The sequence below is a fragment of the Scyliorhinus torazame genome, chromosome X, assembly GCF_047496885.1.
Source record: "Scyliorhinus torazame isolate Kashiwa2021f chromosome X, sScyTor2.1, whole genome shotgun sequence".
Lineage (NCBI taxonomy): Eukaryota > Metazoa > Chordata > Chondrichthyes > Carcharhiniformes > Scyliorhinidae > Scyliorhinus > Scyliorhinus torazame.
The window spans coordinates 9,069,230-9,084,629 of NC_092738.1; positions in this window are offsets into that span (position 1 = coordinate 9,069,230).

A 15,400-nucleotide genomic window follows, 5' to 3' on the forward strand; every position below is an offset into this window, starting at 1 on the left:
CCTCGCCCAGTCACCTCGCCCAGTCACCTCACCCACTCACCCTCGCCCACTCACACTCGCCCACTCACCCTCGCCCACTCACACTCGCCCACTCACCCTCGCCCACTCACCCTCGCCCACTCACCCTCGCCCACTCACCCTCGCCCACTCACCCTCGCCCACTCACCCTCGCCCACTCACCCTCGCCCACTCACCCTCGCCCACTCACCCTCGCCCACCCACCCTCGCCCACTCACCCTCGCCCACTCACCCTCGCCCACTCACCCTCGCCCACTCACCCTCGCCCACTCACCCTCGCCCACTCTCACCCTCGCCCACTCACCCTCGCCCACTCTCACCCTTGCCCGCTCTCACCCTCGCCCACTCTCACCCTCGCCCACTCTCACCCTCGCCCACTCTCACCCTCGCCCACTCTCACCCTCACTCACTCTCAGCCTCACCCACCCTCACCATCACTCACTCTCAGCCTCACTCAGTCTCAGCCTCGCCCACTCTCAGCCTCGCCCACTCTCACCATCACCCACTCTCAGCCTCACCCACTCTCAGCCTCACCCACTCTCAGCCTCACCCACTCTCAGCCTCGCCCACTCTCAGCCTCGCCCACTCTCAGCCTCGCCCACTCTCAGCCTCGCCCACTCTCAGCCTCGCCCACTCTCAGCCTCGCCCACTCTCAGCCTCACCCACTCTCACCGTCGCCCACTCTCACCCTCACTCACTCTCAGCCTCACCCAACCTCACCATCACCCACTCTCACCATCACCCACTCTAACCCTCACTCACTCTCAGCCTCGCCCACTCTCAGCCTCGCCCACTCTCAGCCTCACCCACTCTCAGCCTCACCCACTCTCACCGTCGCCCACTCTCACCCTCACTCACTCTCAGCCTCACCCAACCTCACCATCACCCACTCTCACCATCACCCACTCTAACCCTCACTCACTCTCAGCCTCACCCACTCTCTCTCTCACCCACCCTCACTCTCTCCCAGCCTCACCCACTCTCTCTCTCACCCACCCTCACTCTCTCCCAGCCTCACCCACTCTCACCCACTCTCACTCTCACCCACTCTCACTCTTGCCCACTCACACCCTCACTCACTCTCAGCCTCACTCACTTTCAGCCTCACCCACTCTCACCATCGCCCACTCTCAGCCTCGCCCACTCTCACCATCGCCCACTCTCACTATCGCCCACTCTCAGCCTCACCCACTCTCACCATCGCCCACTCTCACCATCGCCCACTCTCACCATCTCCCACTCTCACCATCGCCCACTCTCAGCATCGCCCACTCTCACCCTCGCTCACTCTCACCCTCGCCCACTCTCACCATCGCCCACTCTCACCCTCACTCACTCTCAGCCTCACTCACTCTCAGCCTCACCCACTCTCAGCCTCACCCACTCTCACCGTCGCCCACTCTCACCCTCACTCACTCTCAGCCTCACCCAACCTCACCCTCAACCACTCTCACCCTCACCCACTCTCACCATCACCCACTCTAACCCTCACTCTCTCCCAGCCTCACCCACTCTCACCCACTCTCACTCTCACCCACTCTCACTCTTGCCCACTCACACCCTCACTCACTCTCAGCCTCACTCACTCTCAGCCTCACCCACTCTCAGCCTCACCCACTCTCACCATCGCCCACTCTCACCATCACCCACTCTCACCATCACCCACTCTCACCATCACCCACTCTCACCATCACCCACTCTCACCCTCACTCACTCTCAGCCTCGCCCACTCTCACCATCGCCCACCCTCACCATCGCCCACTCTCACCATCAATCACTCTCAGCCTCACTCACTCTCAGCCTCACCCACTCTCACCATCGCCCACTCTCACTCTTGCCCACTCACACCCTCACCCACTCTCACCACCACCCACTGTCACCACCACCCACTCTCACTCTTGCCCACTCACACCCTCACTCACTCTCAGCCTCACTCACTCTCAGCCTCACCCACCCTCAGCCTCACCCACCCTCACCATCACCCACTCTCAGCCTCACCCACTCTCACTCTTGCCCACTCTCACCATCACCCTCTCTCACCATCACTCACTCTCACCATCACCCACTCTCAGCCTCACCCACTCTCACCATCGCCGACTCTCACCCTCGCCCACTCTCACCCTCGCCCACTCTCACCCTCGCCCACTCTCACCCTCGCCCACTCTCACCCTCGCCCACTCTCGCCCTCGCCCACTCTCGCCCTCGCCCACTCTCGCCCTCGCCCACTCTCGCCCTCGCCCACTCTCGCCCTCGCCCACTCTCGCCCTCGCCCACTCTCGCCCTCGCCCACCCTCGCCCTCGCCCACCCTCGCCCTCGCCCACCCTCGCCCTCGCCCACCCTCGCCCACTCTCCCCCTCGCCCACTCTCCCCCTCGCCCACTCTCCCCCTCGCCCACTCTCACCCTCGCCCACTCTCACCCTCGCCCACTCTCACCCTCGCCCACTCTCACCCTCGCCCACTCTCACCCTCGCCCACTCTCACCCTCGCCCACTCTCACCCTCGCCCACTCTGACCCTCGCCCACTCTGACCCTCGCCCACTCTCACCCTCGCCCACTCTCACCCTCGCCCACTCTCACCCTCGCCCACTCTCACCCTCGCCCACTCACCCTCGCCCACACTCACCCTCGCCCCCACTCACCCTCGCCCACTCTCACCCTCGCCCACTCTCACCCTCGCCCACTCTCACCCTCGCCCACTCTCACCCTCGCCCACTCTCACCCTCGCCCACTCTCACCCTCGCCCACTCTCACCCTCGCCCACTCTCACCCTCGCCCACTCTCACCCTCGCCCACTCTCACCCTCGCCCACTCTCACCCTCGCCCACTCTCACCCTCGCCCACTCTCACCCTCGCCCACTCTCACCCTCGCCCACTCTCACCCTCGCGCACTCTCACCCTCGCCCACTCTCACCCTCGCCCACTCTCACCCTCGCCCACTCTCACCCTCGCCCACTCTCACCCTCGCCCACTCTCACCCTCGCCCACTCTCACCCTCGCACACCCTCAACCTCGCCCACCCTCAACCTCGCCCACTCACCCTCGCCCACTCACCCTCGCCCACTCACCCTCGCCCACTCACCCTCGCCCACTCACCCTCGCCCACTCACCCTCGCCCACTCACCCTCGCCCACTCACCCTCGCCTACTCTCACCTACTCTCACTCTCACCCTCGCCCACTCTCACCCTCGCCCACTCTCACCCTCGCCCACTCTCACCCTCGCCCACTCTCACCCTCGCCCACTCTCACCCTCGCCCACTCTCACCCTCGCCCACTCTCACCCTCGCCCACTCTCACCCTCGCCCACTCTCACCCTCGCCCACTCTCACCCTCGCCCACTCTCACCCTCGCCCACTCACACCCTTGCCCACTCTACTCTCACCCACTCTACTCTCACCCACTCTACTCTCACCCACTCTACTCTCACCCACTCTCCCCCTCACCCACTCTCAGCCTCACCCACTCTCAGCCTCACCCACTCTCACCACCACCCACTCTCACCACCACCCACTCATACCATCACCCACTCTCACTCTTGCCCACTCTCACCCTCACTCACTCTCAGCCTCACCCACCTTCACCATCACCCACCCTCACCACAACTCACTCTCAGCCTCACCCACCCTCACCATCACTCACTCTCCGCCTCACCCACTCTCACCATCACCCACTCTCACCCTTGCCCACTCTCACCATCGCCCACTCTCACCCTCACTCACTCTCACCCTCACCCACTCTCAGCCTCACCCACTCTCAGCCTCACCCAATCTCACCCTCACCCACTCTCACCCTCACCCACTCTCAGCCTCACCCACTCTCACCCTCGCCCACTCTCACCCTCGCCCACTCTCACCCTCGCCCACTCTCACCCTCGCCCACTCTCACCCTCGCCCACTCTCACCCTCGCCCACTCTCACCCTCGCCCACTCTCACCCTCGCCCACTCTCACCCTCGCCCACTCTACCCTCACCCACTCTCACCCTCACCCACTCTCACCATCACCCACTCTCAGCCTCACCCACTCTGACCACCAACCACTCATACCATCACCCACTCTCACTCTTGCCCACTCTCACCCTCACTCACTCTCAGCCTCACCCACTCTCACCATCACCCACTCTCACCCTCACTCACTCTCAGCCTCACCCACTCTCACCATCGCCCACCCTCACCATCGCCCACTCTCACCATCACTCACTCTCAGCCTCACTCACTCTCAGCCTCACCCACTCTCACCATCGCCCACTCTCACTCTTGCCCACTCACACCCTCACCCACTCTCACCACCACCCACTGTCACCACCACCCACTCTCACTCTTGCCCACTCACACCCTCACTCACTCTCAGCCTCACTCACTCTCAGCCTCACCCACCCTCACCATCACCCACTCTCAGCCTCACCCACTCTCACTCTTGCCCACTCTCACCATCACCCTCTCTCACCATCACTCACTCTCACCATCACCCACTCTCAGCCTCACCCACTCTCACCATCGCCCACTCTCACCATCACCCTCTCTCACCCTCACCCACTCTCACCATCGCCCACTCACCCTCGCCCACTCACCCTCGCCCACTCACCCTCGCCCACTCACCCTCGCCCACTCACCCTTGCCCACTCACCCTCGCCCACTCACCCTCGCCCACTCACCCTCGCCCACTCACCCTCGCCCACTCACCCTCGCCCACTCACCCTCGCCCACTCACCCTCGCCCACTCACCCTCGCCCACTCACCCTCGCCCACTCACCCTCGCCCACTCACCCTCGCCCAGTCACCTCGCCCAGTCACCTCACCCACTCACCCTCGCCCACTCACACTCGCCCACTCACCCTCGCCCACTCACACTCGCCCACTCACCCTCGCCCACTCACCCTCGCCCACTCACCCTCGCCCACTCACCCTCGCCCACTCACCCTCGCCCACTCACCCTCGCCCACTCACCCTCGCCCACTCACCCTCGCCCACCCACCCTCGCCCACTCACCCTCGCCCACTCACCCTCGCCCACTCACCCTCGCCCACTCACCCTCGCCCACTCACCCTCGCCCACTCTCACCCTCGCCCACTCACCCTCGCCCACTCTCACCCTCGCCCACTCTCACCCTCGCCCACTCTCACCCTCGCCCACTCTCACCCTCGCCCACTCTCACCCTCGCCCACTCTCACCCTCACTCACTCTCAGCCTCACCCACCCTCACCATCACTCACTCTCAGCCTCACTCAGTCTCAGCCTCGCCCACTCTCAGCCTCGCCCACTCTCACCATCACCCACTCTCAGCCTCACCCACTCTCAGCCTCACCCACTCTCAGCCTCACCCACTCTCAGCCTCGCCCACTCTCAGCCTCGCCCACTCTCAGCCTCGCCCACTCTCAGCCTCGCCCACTCTCAGCCTCGCCCACTCTCAGCCTCACCCACTCTCAGCCTCACCCACTCTCACCGTCGCCCACTCTCACCCTCACTCACTCTCAGCCTCACCCAACCTCACCATCACCCACTCTCACCATCACCCACTCTAACCCTCACTCACTCTCAGCCTCGCCCACTCTCAGCCTCGCCCACTCTCAGCCTCACCCACTCTCACCGTCGCCCACTCTCACCCTCACTCACTCTCAGCCTCACCCAACCTCACCATCACCCACTCTCACCATCACCCACTCTAACCCTCACTCACTCTCAGCCTCACCCACTCTCTCTCTCACCCACCCTCACTCTCTCCCAGCCTCACCCACTCTCTCTCTCACCCACCCTCACTCTCTCCCAGCCTCACCCACTCTCACCCACTCTCACTCTCACCCACTCTCACTCTTGCCCACTCACACCCTCACTCACTCTCAGCCTCACTCACTTTCAGCCTCACCCACTCTCACCATCGCCCACTCTCAGCCTCGCCCACTCTCACCATCGCCCACTCTCACTATCGCCCACTCTCAGCCTCACCCACTCTCACCATCGCCCACTCTCACCATCGCCCACTCTCACTATCGCCCACTCTCAGCCTCTCCCACTCTCACCATCGCCCACTCTCAGCATCGCCCACTCTCACCCTCGCTCACTCTCACCCTCGCCCACTCTCACCCTCGCCCACTCTCACCCTCACTCACTCTCAGCCTCACTCACTCTCAGCCTCACCCACTCTCAGCCTCACCCACTCTCACCGTCGCCCACTCTCACCCTCACTCACTCTCAGCCTCACCCAACCTCACCCTCAACCACTCTCACCCTCACCCACTCTCACCATCACCCACTCTAACCCTCACTCTCTCCCAGCCTCACCCACTCTCACCCACTCTCACTCTCACCCACTCTCACTCTTGCCCACTCACACCCTCACTCACTCTCAGCCTCACTCACTTTCAGCCTCACCCACTCTCACCATCGCCCACTCTCACCATCACCCACTCTCACCATCACCCACTCTCACCATCACCCACTCTCACCATCACCCACTCTCACCCTCACTCACTCTCAGCCTCGCCCACTCTCACCATCGCCCACCCTCACCATCGCCCACTCTCACCATCAATCACTCTCAGCCTCACTCACTCTCAGCCTCACCCACTCTCACCATCGCCCACTCTCACTCTTGCCCACTCACACCCTCACCCACTCTCACCACCACCCACTGTCACCACCACCCACTCTCACTCTTGCCCACTCACACCCTCACTCACTCTCAGCCTCACTCACTCTCAGCCTCACCCACCCTCAGCCTCACCCACCCTCACCATCACCCACTCTCAGCCTCACCCACTCTCACTCTTGCCCACTCTCACCATCACCCTCTCTCACCATCACTCACTCTCACCATCACCCACTCTCAGCCTCACCCACTCTCACCATCGCCGACTCTCACCATCACCCTCTCTCACCCTCACCCACTCTCACCATCGCCCACTCTCACCATCGCCCACTCTCCCTCGCCCACTCTCCCTCGCCCACTCACCCTCGCCCACTGACCCTCGCCCACTCACCCTCGCCCACTCACCCTCGCCCACTCACCCTCGCCCACTCACCCTCGCCCACTCACCCTCGCCCACTCACCCTCGCCCACTCACCCTCGCCCACTCACCCTCGCCCACTCACCCTCGCCCACTCACCCTCGCCCACTCACCCTCGCCCACTCACCCTCGCCCACTCACCCTCGCCCACTCACCCTCGCCCACTCACCCTCGCCCACTCACCCTCGCCCACTCACCCTCGCCCACTCACCCTCGCCCACTCACCCTCGCCCACTCACCCTCGCCCACTCACCCTCGCCCACTCACCCTCGCCCACTCACCCTCGCCCACTCACCCTCGCCCACTCACCCTCGCCCACTCACCCTCGCCCACTCACCCTCGCCCACTCACCCTCGCCCACTCACCCTCGCCCACTCACCCTCGCCCACTCACCCTCGCCCACTCACCCTCGCCCACTCACCCTCGCCCACTCACCCTCGCCCACTCACCCTCGCCCACTCACCCTCGCCCACTCACCCTCGCCCACTCACCCTCGCCCACTCACCCTCGCCCACTCACCCTCGCCCACTCACCCTCGCCCACTCACCCTCGCCCACTCTCCCTCGCCCACTCTCCCTCGCCCACTCTCCCTCGCCCACTCTCACCCTCGCCCACTCTCACCCTCGCCCACTCTCGCCCTCGCCCACTCTCGCCCTCGCCCACTCTCGCCCTCGCCCACTCTCGCCCTCGCCCACTCTCGCCCTCGCCCACTCTCGCCCTCGCCCACTCTCGCCCTCGCCCACTCTCGCCCTCGCCCACTCTCGCCCTCGCCCACTCTCGCCCTCGCCCACTCTCGCCCTCGCCCACTCTCGCCCTCGCCCACTCTCGCCCTCGCCCACTCTCGCCCTCGCCCACTCTCGCCCTCGCCCACTCTCGCCCTCGCCCACTCTCGCCCTCGCCCACCCTCGCCCTCGCCCACCCTCGCCCTCGCCCACCCTCGCCCACTCTCCCCCTCGCCCACTCTCCCCCTCGCCCACTCTCCCCCTCGCCCACTCTCCCCCTCGCCCACTCTCCCCCTCGCCCACTCTCCCCCTCGCCCACTCTCCCCCTCGCCCACTCTCACCCTCGCCCACTCTCACCCTCGCCCACTCTCACCCTCGCCCACTCTCACCCTCGCCCACTCTCACCCTCGCCCACTCTCACCCTCGCCCACCCTCACCCTCGCCCACCCTCACCCTCGCCCGCTCACCCTCGCCCGCTCACCCTCGCCCGCTCACCCTCGCCCGCTCACCCTCGCCCACTCACCCTCGCCCACTCACCCTCGCCCACTCACCCTCGCCCACTCACCCTCGCCCACTCACCCTCGCCCACTCACCCTCGCCCACTCTGACCCTCGCCCACTCTCACCCTCGCCCACTCTCACCCTCGCCCACTCTCACCCTCGCCCACTCTCACCCTCGCCCACTCTCACCCTCGCCCACTCTCACCCTCGCCCACTCTCACCCTCGCCCACTCTCACCCTCGCCCACTCTCACCCTCGCCCACTCTCACCCTCGCCCACTCTCACCCTCGCCCACTCTCACCCTCGCCCACTCTCACCCTCGCCCACTCTCACCCTCGCCCACTCTCACCCTCGCCCACTCTCACCCTCGCCCACTCTCACCCTCGCCCACTCTCACCCTCGCCCACTCTCACCCTCGCCCACTCTCACCCTCGCCCACTCTCACCCTCGCCCACTCTCACCCTCGCCCACTCTCACCCTCGCCCACTCTCACCCTCGCCCACCCTCACCCTCGCCCACCCTCACCCTCGCCCGCTCACCCTCGCCCGCTCACCCTCGCCCGCTCACCCTCGCCCGCTCACCCTCGCCCACTCACCCTCGCCCACTCACCCTCGCCCACTCACCCTCGCCCACTCACCCTCGCCCACTCACCCTCGCCCACTCACCCTCGCCCACTCACCCTCGCCTACTCTCACCTACTCTCACTCTCACCCTCGCCCACTCTCACCCTCGCCCACTCTCACCCTCGCCCACTCTCACCCTCGCCCACTCTCACCCTCGCGCACTCTCACCCTCGCCCACTCTCACCCTCGCCCACTCTCACCCTCGCCCACTCACACCCTTGCCCACTCTACTCTCACCCACTCTACTCTCACCCACTCTACTCACCCACTCTCCCCCTCACCCACTCTCAGCCTCACCCACTCTCACCACCACCCACTCTCACCACCACCCACTCATACCATCACCCACTCTCACTCTTGCCCACTCTCACCCTCACTCACTCTCAGCCTCACCCACCTTCACCATCACCCACCCTCACCACAACTCACTCTCAGCCTCACCCACCCTCACCATCACTCACTCTCCGCCTCACCCACTCTCACCATCACCCACTCTCACCCTTGCCCACTCTCACCATCGCCCACTCTCAGCCTCACTCACTCTCACCCTCACCCACTCTCAGCCTCACCCACTCTCAGCCTCACCCAATCTCACCCTCACCCACTCTCACCCTCACCCACTCTCAGCCTCACCCACTCTCACCCTCGCCCACTCTCACCCTCGCCCACTCTCACCCTCGCCCACTCTCACCCTCGCCCACTCTCACCCTCGCCCACTCTCACCCTCGCCCACTCTCACCCTCGCCCACTCTCACCCTCGCCCACTCTCACCCTCGCCCACTCTCACCCTCGCCCACTCTACCCTCACCCACTCTCACCCTCACCCACTCTCACCATCACCCACTCTCAGCCTCACCCACTCTCACCACCAACCACTCTCACCACCACCCACTCATACCATCACCCACTCTCACTCTTGCCCACTCTCACCCTCACTCACTCTCAGCCTCACCCACCCTCACCATCACTCACTCTCAGCCTCACTCAGTCTCAGCCTCACCCACTCTCAGCCTCGCCCACTCTCACCATCACTCACTCTCAGCCTCACCCACTCTCAGCCTCACCCACTCTCAGCCTCACCCACTCTCAGCCTCGCCCACTCTCAGCCTCGCCCACTCTCAGCATCACCCACCCTCAGCCTCACCCACTCTCACCGTCGCCCACTCTCACCGTCGCCCACTCTCACCGTCGCCCACTCTCACCGTCGCCCACTCTCACCCTCGCCCACTCTCACCCTCGCCCACTCTCACCCTCGCCCACTCTCACCCTCGCCCACTCTCACCCTCGCCCACTCTCACCCTCGCCCACTCTCACCCTCGCCCACTCTCACCCTCGCCCACTCTCACCCTCGCCCACTCTCACCCTCGCCCACTCTCACCCTCGCCCACTCTACCCTCACCCACTCTCACCCTCACCCACTCTCACCATCACCCACTCTCAGCCTCACCCACCCTCACCATCACTCACTCTCAGCCTCACCCACTCTCAGCCTCACCCACTCTCAGCCTCACCCACTCTCACCACCAACCACTCTCACCACCACCCACTCATACCATCACCCACTCTCACTCTTGCCCACTCTCACCCTCACTCACTCTCAGCCTCACCCACCCTCACCATCACTCACTCTCAGCCTCACTCAGTCTCAGCCTCACCCACTCTCAGCCTCGCCCACTCTCACCATCACCCACTCTCAGCCTCACCCACTCTCAGCCTCGCCCACTCTCAGCCTCGCCCACTCTCAGCCTCACCCACTCTCAGCCTCGCCCACTCTCAGCCTCACCCACCCTCAGCCTCACCCACTCTCAGCCTCGCCCACTCTCACCATCACCCACTCTCAGCCTCACCCACTCTCACCCTCGCCCACTCTCACCCTCGCCCACTCTCACCCTCGCCCACTCTACCCTCACCCACTCTCACCCTCACCCACTCTCACCATCACCCACTCTCAGCCTCACCCACTCTCAGCCTCACCCACTCTCAGCCTCACCCACTCTCACCACCAACCACTCTCACCACCACCCACTCATACCATCACCCACTCTCACTCTTGCCCACTCTCACCCTCACTCACTCTCAGCCTCACCCACTCTCAGCCTCACCCACTCTCAGCCTCACCCACTCTCACCACCAACCACTCTCACCACCACCCACTCATACCATCACCCACTCTCACTCTTGCCCACTCTCACCCTCACTCACTCTCAGCCTCACTCAGTCTCAGCCTCACCCACTCTCAGCCTCGCCCACTCTCACCATCACCCACTCTCACTCTCACCCACTCTCAGCCTCGCCCACTCTCAGCCTCGCCCACTCTCAGCCTCACCCACTCTCAGCCTCGCCCACTCTCAGCCTCACCCACCCTCAGCCTCACCCACTCTCACCGTCGCCCACTCTAATCCTCACCCAACCTCACCATCACCCACTCTCACCATCACCCACTCTAACCCTCACTCACTCTCAGCCTCACCCACTCTCTCTCTCACCCACCCTCACTCTCTCCCAGCCTCACCCACTCTCACCCACTCTCACTCTCACCCACTCTCACTCTTGCCCACTCACACCCTCACTCACTCTCAGCCTCACTCACTTTCAGCCTTACCCACTCTCACCATCGCCCACTCTCACCATCGACCACTCTCACTATCGCCCACTCTCAGCCTCACCCACTCTCACCATCGCCCACTCTCACCATCTCCCACTCTCACCATCTCCCACTCTCACCATCGACCACTCTCACTATCGCCCACTCTCAGCCTCACCCACTCTCACCATCGCCCACTCTCACCATCGCCCACTCTCACCATCGCCCACTCTCACCATCGCCCACTCTCAGCCTCACCCACTCTCAGCCTCACCCACTCTCACCGTCGCCCACTCTCACCCTCACTCACTCTCAGCCTCACCCAACCTCACCCTCAACCACTCTCACCCTCACCCACTCTCACCATCACCCACTCTAACCCTCACTCACTCTCAGCCTCACCCACTCTCTCTCTCACCCACCCTCACTCTCTCCCAGCCTCACCCACTCTCACCCACTCTCACTCTCACCCACTCTCACTCTTGCCCACTCACACCCTCACTCACTCTCAGCCTCACTCACTTTCAGCCTCACCCACTCTCACCATCGCCCACTCTCACCGTCGCCCACTCTCACCCTCACTCACTCTCAGCCTCACCCAACCTCACCCTCAACCACTCTCACCCTCACCCACTCTCACCATCACCCACTCTAACCCTCACTCACTCTCAGCCTCACCCACTCTCTCTCTCACCCACCCTCACTCTCTCCCAGCCTCACCCACTCTCACCCACTCTCACTCTCACCCACTCTCACTCTTGCCCACTCACACCCTCACTCACTCTCAGCCTCACTCACTTTCAGCCTCACCCACTCTCACCATCGCCCACTCTCACCATCACCCACTCTCACCATCACCCACTCTCACCATCACCCACTCTCACCCTCACTCACTCTCAGCCTCACCCACTCTCACCATCGCCCACCCTCACCATCGCCCACTCTCACCATCACTCACTCTCACCCTCACTCACTCTCAGCCTCACCCACTCTCACCATCACCCACTGTCACCACCACCCACTCTCACTCTTGCCCACTCACACCCTCACTCACTCTCAGCCTCACTCACTCTCAGCCTCACCCACCCTCACCATCACCCACTCTCAGCCTCACCCACTCTCACTCTTGCCCACTCTCACCATCACCCTCTCTCACCATCACTCACTCTCACCATCACCCACTCTCAGCCTCACCCACTCTCACCATCGCCCACTCTCACCATCACCCTCTCTCACCCTCACCCACTCTCACCATCGCCCACTCTCACCATCGCCCACTCTCCCTCGCCCACTCTCCCTCGCCCACTCACCCTCGCCCACTCACCCTCGCCCACTCACCCTCGCTCACTCACCCTCGCCCACTCACCCTCGCCCACTCACCCTCGCCCACTCACCCTCGCCCACTCACCCTCGCCCACTCACCCTCGCCCACTCACCCTCGCCCACTCACCCTCGCCCACTCACCCTCGCCCACTCACCCTCGCCCACTCACCCTCGCCCACTCACCCTCGCCCACTCACCCTCGCCCACTCACCCTCGCCCACTCACCCTCGCCCACTCACCCTCGCCCACTCACCCTCGCCCACACACCCTCGCCCACTCACCCTCGCCCACTCACCCTCGCCCACTCACCCTCGCCCACTCACCCTCGCCCACTCACCCTCGCCCACTCACCCTCGCCCAGTCACCTCGCCCAGTCACCTCGCCCACTCACCCTCGCCCACTCACCCTCGCCCACTCACCCTCGCCCACTCACCCTCGCCCACTCACCCTCGCCCACTCACCCTCGCCCACTCACCCTCGCCCACTCACCCTCGCCCACTCACCCTCGCCCACTCACCCTCGCCCACTCACCCTCGCCCACTCACCCTCGCCCACTCACCCTCGCCCACTCACCCTCGCCCACTCACCCTCGCCCACTCACCCTCGCCCACTCACCCTCGCCCACTCACCCTCGCCCACTCACCCTCGCCCACTCACCCTCGCCCACTCACCCTCGCCCACTCACCCTCGCCCACTCACCCTCGCCCACTCTCACCCTCGCCCACTCACCCTCGCCCACTCTCCCTCGCCCACTCTCCCTCGCCCACTCTCCCTCGCCCACTCTCTCCCTCGCCCACTCTCACCCTCGCCCACTCTCACCCTCGCCCACTCTCACCCTCGCCCACTCTCACCCTCGCCCACTCTCACCCTCGCCCACTCTCACCCTCGCCCACTCTCACCCTCGCCCACTCTCACCCTCGCCCACTCTCACCCTCGCCCACTCTCACCCTCGCCCACTCTCACCCTCGCCCACTCTCACCCTCGCCCACTCTCACCCTCGCCCACTCTCACCCTCGCCCACTCTCACCCTCGCCCACTCTCACCCTCGCCCACTCTCACCCTCGCCCACTCTCGCCCTCGCCCACTCTCGCCCTCGCCCACTCTCGCCCTCGCCCAATCTCGCCCTCGCCCACTCTCGCCCTCGCCCACTCTCGCCCTCGCCCACTCTCGCCCTCGCCCACTCTCGCCCTCGCCCACTCTCGCCCTCGCCCACTCTCGCCCTCGCCCACTCTCGCCCTCGCCCACTCTCGCCCTCGCCCACTCTCGCCCTCGCCCACTCTCGCCCTCGCCCACCCTCGCCCTCGCCCACCCTCGCCCTCGCCCACCCTCGCCCTCGCCCACCCTCGCCCTCGCCCACCCTCGCCCTCGCCCACCCTCGCCCTCGCCCACCCTCGCCCTCGCCCACCCTCGCCCTCGCCCACCCTCGCCCTCGCCCACCCTCGCCCTCGCCCACCCTCGCCCTCGCCCACTCTCGCCCGCGCCCACTCTCGCCCGCGCCCAGCCTCGCCCACTCTCCCCCTCGCCCACTCTCCCCCTCGCCCACTCTCCCCCTCGCCCACTCTCCCCCTCGCCCACTCTCCCCCTCGCCCACTCTCACCCTCGCCCACTCTCACCCTCGCCCACTCTCACCCTCGCCCACTCTCACCCTCGCCCACTCTCACCCTCGCCCACGCTCACCCTCGCCCACGCTCACCCTCGCCCACGCTCACCCTCGCCCACGCTCACCCTCGCCCACGCTCACCCTCGCCCACGCTCACCCTCGCCCACTCTCACCCTCGCCCACTCTCACCCTCGCCCACTCTCACCCTCGCCCACTCTCACCCTCGCCCACTCTCACCCTCGCCCACTCTCACCCTCGCCCACCCTCACCCTCGCCCACCCTCACCCTCGCCCACTCACCCTCGCCCACTCACCCTCGCCCACTCACCCTCGCCCACTCACCCTCGCCTACTCTCACCCTCGCCCACTCTCACCCTCGCCCACTCTCACCCTCGCCCACTCTCACCCTCGCCCACTCTCACCCTCGCCCACTCTCACCCTCGCCCACTCTCACCCTCGCCCACTCTCACCCTCGCCCACTCTCACCCTCGCCCACTCTACTCTCACCCAGTCTACTCTCACCCACTCTCACCCACTCTCACCCTCACCCACTCTCAGCCTCACCCACTCTCACCACCACCCACTCTCACCACCACCCACTCATACCATCACCCACTCTCACTCTTGCCCACTCTCACCCTCACTCACTCTCAGCCTCACCCACCTTCACCATCACCCACCCTCACCACAACTCACTCTCAGCCTCACCCACCCTCACCATCACTCACTCTCAGCCTCACCCACTCTCACCCTTGCCCACTCTCACCATCGCCCACTCTCACCCTCACTCACTCTCACCCTCACCCACTCTCAGCCTCACCCACTCTCAGCCTCACCCAATCTCACCCTCACCCACTCTCACCCTCACCCACTCTCAGCCTCGCCCACTCTCACCCTCGCCCACTCTCACCCTCGCCCACTCTCACCCTCGCCCACTCTCACCCTCGCCCACTCTCACCCTCGCCCACTCTCACCCTCGCCCACTCTCACCCTCGCCCACTCTCACCCTCGCCCACTCTCACCCTCGCCCA